This window comes from Phoca vitulina, unplaced genomic scaffold (assembly GCF_004348235.1).
Source record: "Phoca vitulina isolate PV1807 unplaced genomic scaffold, GSC_HSeal_1.0 scaffold1, whole genome shotgun sequence".
Lineage (NCBI taxonomy): Eukaryota > Metazoa > Chordata > Mammalia > Carnivora > Phocidae > Phoca > Phoca vitulina.
In genome coordinates, this window is record NW_022589704.1 from 69,671,067 (window position 1) to 69,679,910 (window position 8,844).

The following is an 8,844-nucleotide window of genomic DNA, read 5'->3' on the forward strand; positions in this document are numbered from 1 at the left end:
TCAGACACAGGGCTCCATCCCAGGACCCTGAGATCATGACCTGAGCTGAAATCAAGAGTTGGATGCTTAACCAACTGAGACTCTCAGGGGCCCCAGATAATTCATTTTTAAAAAAATTTTTAAGGCAAGAAAGATCTGCCTGGTATAGTACCCATATATTTTCCATTTCTAGTGTTCATCATTCCTTTGCATAGATCCAAATTTCCCTCTGGTATTCTTTTCCTTCTCCCTAATAAATTTTTAAAAATATTTCTTGAAGTACAGATATACTGATAATGAATTCCTTCAGCTTTTATATGTCTGAATGTCTTTTTTTTTTTTTACTTTTCATTTTGACTGGTTAAAGAATTCTAGGTTGACAGATTTCTTTTCTTTTAGTGCTTTAAAGATGTCTCTGTGCTATCTTCTGGCTTGCATAACATCTGATAAGTATTCTTCTATCATTACTATCTTTGTTCTCTGCATAATATGTCTGTATTCTCTGTCTGCTTTTAAGATTCTTTTCTTTGTTAGTGTTTTTCAACAATTTGATTAGGGTGTGCTCTGTCCTGGTTATCTGTATGTAAAATCTGCTGGATTCATTGAGTCTCTTGGATTTATGAGTTTGAAATTTCATCAAATTTAGAAAGTTCTTGATCAGTATTTTTTTAAATAATTTTTCTATCCCACTCCTTTTTATGGGACTCTAATTAAATGTGTATTAGACTGCTTAACCTATAGGTTACTGCTGCCCAGTTCTTTTTTTCATTTCTTTCCCCTGCGTGCTTCATTTCAGATAGTTTCTATTGCTATGTCTTCAGATTCATTGATCACTTATTCTATAATTACTAATTTGATATTAACCTCATCCAGTACATTTTTCATTTCAGGTATTGAATTTTCATTTATTTGAAAACTAGAAAATATACTTCATATAAGTACCATTTATTTATTTTTTGTCTCCCATTTTCCTTCTCATACTGCCCAAGGTTTAATAAACACATGAATTATATTTATAATAGCTGTTTTAACATTCTTGTCTGCTAGTTTCATCATTTCTGTCTGTGTGTTTGTATTGATAACTTTTTTCCAAGTTATGGATTATATTGTCTGCATATTTGCATGCCTGGTAGTTTTTCTGGACATTATGATTTTATGTTGTTTGTTGCTGGATTTCTTGTATTCCTTTAAATAATATTGTGTTTTATTTTTATGCTTAATTAAGTAATTTGAAATCAGTTGCATTATTTCAAGGCTTGCTTTTAAACTTTGTTAGGATAGGTCTAGATCAGACTTTAGTCTAGGACCAATTTAGCTCTACTTAGGTTCTACTCTGCATAAGTATTAGGTCTTTCCACCCTGGTAGGCATGAACACAAACTATTTCCAGCATTATGGGAGGTCCTGGAATTTATCTGCCTACTGACATTCATTGGATTTTAAGCCAGCTGCAGGTGGTTTCTTCTCATGCATGTATCCATTAGTAATCAGCAAAACCCTCAAGGGACCCCCCTGCAGATTTCCACTTCCCTCTGAGCCAGTTCCTCATTTCCAGTATCTGCCCCACAGTTTCTAGCTTTTGGCTTCCCTGCACTCTAATCTTTGTCCTCTTCTCAGCCAGAGTGCATATTCTGTTGCGTTCCCCCTTTCTGCACTGAAGTCTAGAAACTGTCCAGGCACAGCAAGCCAGAGCAATTACAGTAGTTTCATTTTTTTTGTGGGGAATACATTCCAAGACATATCAGTGAATGCCTGAAACCATGGATAGTACCAAACCCTATATACATATATTGTTTTTTCCTATACATTCATACCTACGATAAAGTTTAATTTGTAAATTAGACACAGGAAGAGATTGACCAATAATAACTCATAATAAAACAGAACAATTATAGCAATGTACTGTAATAAAAGTTATGTGAATGTGGTCTCTCTCTCTCTCTCTTTCAAAATATCTTATTATACTGTACTCACCTTCCTCTTCTCCTGATGATGTGAGATGATAAAATGCCTCTGTGATGAGATGAAGTGAGGGGAATGACGCAGGCGTTGTGACGTAGTGTGAAGCTACTAACAAACACAGTTGACCATGGCAACTAAAACTACAGAACGCAAGACCACAGATAAGGGGAGACTACTGTGTAGGTCTTTCTTTTTTGTTGTTTGTTTGTTTGCTGTTGTTTTATTTTTTTCCTCAGGGATCACAGACTTAGGTTGCTTATTGCCTAATATCTGAAAACTTGTCTCATATATTTTGTCTAGTTTCCTATTTTATTAAGGCAGAAGATTAAATCTGATTCCTCTTACTCTGTCTTGGCAAGAATCAGAAGTTCCTATCAGTTTAATATGAATTTCTCTTACTATGAGTGAGGTTGAGTATCTCTTCATGTGTTTAACAAGAGGCTTTTGTATTTCTGTCTCTGAGAATGTATTTATAGCCTTCATCCATTTTTATTGTGTTGTTGGTTCTTTCATCATTTTCAATAACACCATTTAATGCTAGAATTCTGCTTCACTGATTCTTACAGTTCTAAAAATAGTTTTTCTTATCCATTGATATTTCAATAGCTCTTCCTAAAATAATTTGCAATGCTATTCTACTGGTGTCTTAAAAATTCATCCCTTCATTTTTATATTTGTGTATTTCTATACTTTCAGTGCAAACATCAATTAAGCAAACATTTTTAAGTATTTAAGGCCCATGTATAAGTATCCTAGTGTAAAGAAGGAGAAAACCAAGCAAAATTTATTACCTTAAAGAACTTCCTATATTGATGGAAAAAGAAAAAAAAACACATAAATATTTAGTTAGGAGGGGGTACACAAAGCCTAAATTGTAAAATGGGCTAGGATTAGTCATGGAATTCCTTTGGAAAAGATGCATCTTGACCAAGTTCTGAACCAAGTTCCAAATCTAAATATATTGGAGAAAGCAGGTGAGGTGGGCTTTCCAGGGTTAACTGAAAAACACAGAACAGGAAAGAAGAGTAGAATAAGGAGGAAACAAGCCAAAGAGGTGGGCTCTTCAGCCTCTATGATTTTATGTTGTTTGTTGCTGGCCCCACTTTATATTCTGTCCATTAGAAGAAAGTGATGGTCTTGGAGAGCAGAAGTTCAAAGTCACAGAGGCCTGGGGAAGCTGGTCTCAGAGATTTGCAGGGTAACACAGTGCTGCCTCATAAAGAGATGAGAACTGGATTCTCTAATGAACAATGCGTTCATATTTTCATGAATACTGTTGCAATGTTAGAGTCATATATGTGAGTTCATTACTGTGCTTTACGGTTTACTGTTACAGGTTTAATTGCTGTTCCATATTCATATAAAATTTTGGCCATTCTTCTTCCTACTGATCATTAGGCTTCCCACCATAGAGAGATTGACCAATTTATATTTCCCAACCTCTTACTTGTCAGCATTCCTCTGACCACCTGGCCATTTGGAACCAGAAGCTTTCTCCTAAGGCATACCCTGGAAGACCTAGGGAGGGCAGTTCTGTCAAACCGGATAAAAGGTGCATGTGCTGATCCTCCACGGCGTTTGTACCAGATGACCCCTAATTCCATCTTCAGACCTCTGTGGCTTGCCTTGTGGGCCCTGTGCAGCTACCCAATGAGGGCACTGTCTCATTTGTGTTTTCCTGGTCTTGACTTCTTCACAAACTCTACTGTTAGAATCCACCTACTTTTCCCCATTAATAGCTTAAGCTCCTGTAACCTTATTAGCGGGAAGGAAAATATTGCCTCTCGATGTGCATCATTCGCTTATGACTTGACCAAAGGCCTTGAGGTTTTGCAGAGTTCAAAACTTGGGGTCAATCCAATAGATAAATGTGTGTTTGATCAAAAGGGTAACAAAAGGGAAATATACCAATGGCAGAATAGAAATGTTCAAGAGAACCTCCAAATTGACAGGGGAAATTAAAGAATCAAAAGTAACTTGATCAAACATAAAAATAAGAAGAAATAAGGGATAACAAATTAAGATGTAAATATTAATTAAAGTGGATGGGATAAAACCAAATATATGAATTATAACCCTGAATGTGACCAGATTGAATTTTCCTATTTAAAGACTGTCTTTAAATACTTTTACTTTAGTATTAAAAAAAAAATTTTTTTTAAGCCTGAGCTACACATAAGAAAATCACTTTCAACAGGGTTTTTTTTTCCTAAAAGGCTAAAAACAAAAGGGAGGGCAAAATAATACTAGGCATTCACAAACAAAAATAAATAGCAGAGGAAACATTAATATATAAGTTGAAAGGTTCTAAGCACTAAACAGGATAAAGAGAGACTAAGATGATAAAAGCCACAAGTTATAAAAGTCAGATCTTTCAAAAAAGAAAACATAGATCTATATGCATGAAACAGCATACAAACAAGAAAAATCTTTAGAAATGCAAATATATATAAAATACAGTAGGAGATTTAAAAATATCTGTTTCAGAAGTAGGCTAAAATGTAAGAATGAGACAAAATAAGTAAGAAAAAAAGGATAAAATAATACAATAAACAACTCATAATAATGCAAATGCAGATGCTTCAAATAGATGATCTTAGTTTTCCTCCTACGTGCCCATGATATATTTACAAAATCAGTTATGTAATGTCCACAAAAAGATGTCCTTAGCAAAAAATTTTAAAGTAGAGACTTTTCGGGCCACATTCTGTAATTCATAATCCAATAAAATGAGAATAAATAATAAAAAATACCCAAGCAATTCTACCTACTTGGAAATCAAAACCCATACTTCTAAATAACCCTTGGAAATGAAAGTGGCTACTTAAAATGGTATGAAGTAGAAGACAGCCACATATTCCATGGACAGAGACCTCTGTGAGGAGATAAGAAGTCACCCTTCATTCCCATCTGTTATTTCAGTGTTTAGCAAAACAGTTACACTTACTCCTCCTATATGTTGGTATGTGTCTGGGTTGATATTTACAGGTTCATTTATTTATATAACTGATGTGTTCTTTTAAAAGGAAATCAGCAATTCAAGAACAAGTTAAATGGCTGCTCATTTAAACATACAGAGTGTGTGGTTAGTTTTGGTATTTTCAAATATGTGGCTTAATACAGTTTTATACATTGTTAGTCACATATATTCATATTAATGGTAATAATGCAAAACACTTAGGACAAGACACAGAACAGTGTGTCACACAGCCAGTGTTAACTATTATTTCAATACATGAGTTCCTACCTGCTTTGCCTCATAGAAAACCCTGCATCCTCCCCCCTTCGCCAGTCCACATGTCCCTTCCTTTAATATGCTCAAAAATTTCCCTCAATTTTACCTTTTTCTACATAGAGTCAGTTCCCATTACTCTCAATGGGCTCCTGAGGTCAGAACTTGAACATCCTCCCTAAAGCTGGAAATATAATAAATAACTTAGCTAAAGCTAAGTTAGGACAGTTAAAGCTTTCTATGTAGCACTTGATTCAGGCTCCATCCTACCAAATGTGCCTACTTCCTTCCCTACTATTCTCCAGGAAAAAAAAAAAAAAAAGAAAGGAAGGAAGGAAAGAAAGAAAAAGAAAAAACCACATAGCTGGCCCTTACTTCCAGCTTGCTGGTAAATCATCAGGAAGTGGAAATTCATGGCCCTCTATTCCTCTGCAGGTTCAGATGCTTGCTGGAGTCTTTAAGCACGTGGGCCTCATGGAAGTTGCATTCTAATAGGGGAGACAGGAAATAAATAAGTAAACCAATAGTAATATAACAGGAGGTAGTGATAAAGTGCTATGGAAAACATAAAGCAAGATATATCCGTCAGGATCCAAGCAGGAAAGAAGTAGTCCAACACACAGTAGTCTAGATTTAATATGGAGAATCAATTCTTTTTTTTTTTTAAAGATTTTTTATTTATCTATTTGACAGAGAGAGACACAGTGAGAGAGGGAACACAAGCAGGGGGAGTGGGAGAGGGAGAAGCAGGCTTCCCGCTGAGCAGGGAGCCCGATGCGGGGCTGGATCCCAGGACCCTGGGATCATGACCTGAGCCGAAGGCAGACGCTTAACGACTGAGCCACCCAGGCACCCCGAGAATCAGTTCTGATGATTCTGATGATGATGTTAGAAATGCTTAAAGAGCAAACAGGTGACAATGCAACAACCCACAGATTTGCAATTGACCCTTAGGCTGAAGAATAAAGAAAAAAAGCCCAGAGGCCAAGGCCATTTTGCAAATGCTGGAACCGTGGAAAAGATGCAGTGATTGCTGGAGGTATTACCCAAAAGAGAGAAAATGGAAGAAATCTCCTGGATTCTTCCTCTCCATCTTTCCTCCTCCCCACCCCAAAAGATGAATGTCTCTCACTCACCAAACTTAACTGAAAACCAATTGGCAAGGGAGGATGGGAGTTGTAATTTGTAAGGATCAATCTTGCAGCACAGAGAGAGGCAAAGGCAGGAAGTGGGTCTGAGATGAAACAGACAAAACATCTGAAGATTTGGGGAAACTGTACCAAGCAGGATGAAGAGCAAATGCAAAGACTCAGAAGGAAACTAGCTCAGCATGGTCAAGGAACAGCGAGGAGGCTGGTGTGGGTAGTGCAGAGCAAGCAAAAGGTAAACCAGCAGCAGAGGAAGTCAGAGAGTGAGAGAAGAGGGCTTGCAGACATTCTAGGCCATGGTCAGAAACTTAGGGTTGGTGCTAAATGTGATGGAAGACCATGGAAATGTTTGAGTAGTAGAGTCATGTGAATTGATCAACATATTCAAAAGATTCCATTCACCTTGAAAATACAAGTAACCTCAGATGCTAGGTATGCATATGTTCCCACAAATCTCTGCCATGTTTTGGCCCCTGTCCTGCCGCTCTGATGCAGAATGTCCCACAAGACCCATCTGGGACTTGCAGATCTTGGTACAGAACAATTACACTCTGGCACAGTGTCCTTTCCAGAGCAGCCCCATCAGCACTGTCTTTTCAAACCATTCAGATAGAGGCAGACTTGAGGGGACAGTGCCTGAACCGTCTGGGTTGTATTGGTGCTAGAGCTCTCTACTAGTTGGGTTGGTCAGAAATGCTCTTAATGAAGAACATAAGCCCTAGGAGGGGTATGTGAGATCGACTGTTTTCTTCTCTACAGGTATTCCAACTTCTGGGTTCACTCAGTTCTCTAAGGTAAGCTAATTAGAGTAAAAATATGAAGAAGTTTCATGTGTTACAAAATATTATTGTTCTCATGATTTTCTTTAACATTTAGCACTGTAAAAAAACAAGCAGTGGGTCAGATTTGACTCATGGGTCTCAGTTTGCCAAACCCACTGCTCTAGAGTAAAGTCTCCCAGTTGACAAATCCTCCCAGCAGCTAGCTTAAATATGAATGGAAAGCCAGAAATCACCAGACAGTCGAGGAAAATCCGTAACGGGAGAATCAGAAACCAAAATACAGAAATAGCAAAAAGGAGAACAAACAAGGAACAAAACCAATGCAGAGAGCAAGAAGAAACCCACACCAACACGCATTGGTCTTAGAAGGGACTCATGAAATAAAATAGAGGAAAAGTCACATACAAAGGATCCACAACCAGAATACCATTGGATTGCTCAATATTAATTCTAGAAGCTAGAAAACAATGGAGTAATTCAAATTTTTGAGCAAGAATGATTTCCAACCCAGAATTAATTCTCTCAATCAAGAGTGAGGATAGAATAAAATCTCTTCAGTCAGTAGATCTAAGAGATAGGGATTCCAATACAAAAGGGAAGTAATAGAAATCCTCAGACTAATGGCAAAATAAAACTCCCGGCAGCTGTGTAGCGGGCATCACGAGTCACCAAACTGTACTGGAACATGAACATATATTAGTACTAGAGCTCCCAGTTCTTGTGAAAAATTAGGAGTGGATTAGTGATATGCATATAGATAACTCAGCAAAGACCGGGCAATTATTAGCAGGGGAAACTATTCAAACAGAAAAGGAAATATAACAATAGTCTACCACATGACTCAGTTAAGACTAAAAGTCATATTCAGAGTAATACAAACCCTGCATTTTGATCTAATTCAAAATTATGATATGATTCCATTAGGAAAATGGGCCAGGGCCGAGAAGAGAGAAAGGGGTGTTTAGGACAGCATAAATTCTCATCATTTCATAGTAAACAGAAATTCAAAGTAGTGATTTTTCTGAAACAGAAAAATGATAGCTTCTTGGCCTTTTGGCTAAGATCAAGTGTAGTATCTGTTCTTATCAGTAACAGAAAAATCAAGTAAAAGCAATAAAACATGTAATTTAGAAATATAACGTAAATATTCAACAACTACAAAAAGGGTACCAGTGATTACTGTTGGGGATTGAGAATGAAGGAGGAAGAGGAGACAGCTCCTTATTATTTCCAGAGAGTTATTATAAGAACTGCAGAAGTATGACTGTCATCATTCTATGTTTATGCAAACAAAACTCTGCATGTGTGCAGCATTGATGAAAATAAATATTCCCACACATGTTGGTTGCTCTATACAGAACTGATTGGAAGGGGCAAATGTGAAAGCAGGAAAACCAGTCAGGATTATGTCTAAGCAGAAGATCGTAGCAATGGAGATAAGAGTTGACAGATTCAAATGTACTTTGGAGGTTGACACAGCCACATTTGGTAATGGGTTGACTACCACCAAAGAAACAGAGCTGTCGAAGATAATTCCCAGGTTTCTGGCATGAACAACACATGGAGGTAGCATTTAATGAACTGTGAACTGTGTTAAAGTTGAGGATCACATGAAACTTTCAGCTCTAATGTGAGAAAATAACGTCCCAAGACTGTATTTTAATGTGACCAGCTTCTCTGATGTGCATAGGAATTTTTTTCCCTATGTATGAATCTAATTCTGGAAAACGCCTGCGAGATTA

At 37.1% G+C, this 8,844-nt stretch overlaps 1 pseudogene; it reads left to right on the forward strand.

The window, feature by feature from the left end:
- The first annotated feature begins 8,139 nt into the window (after window positions 1–8,139).
- Window positions 8,140–8,246, forward strand: LOC116638309 (annotated as a pseudogene).
- The last annotated feature ends 598 nt before the right edge of the window (window positions 8,247–8,844 follow it).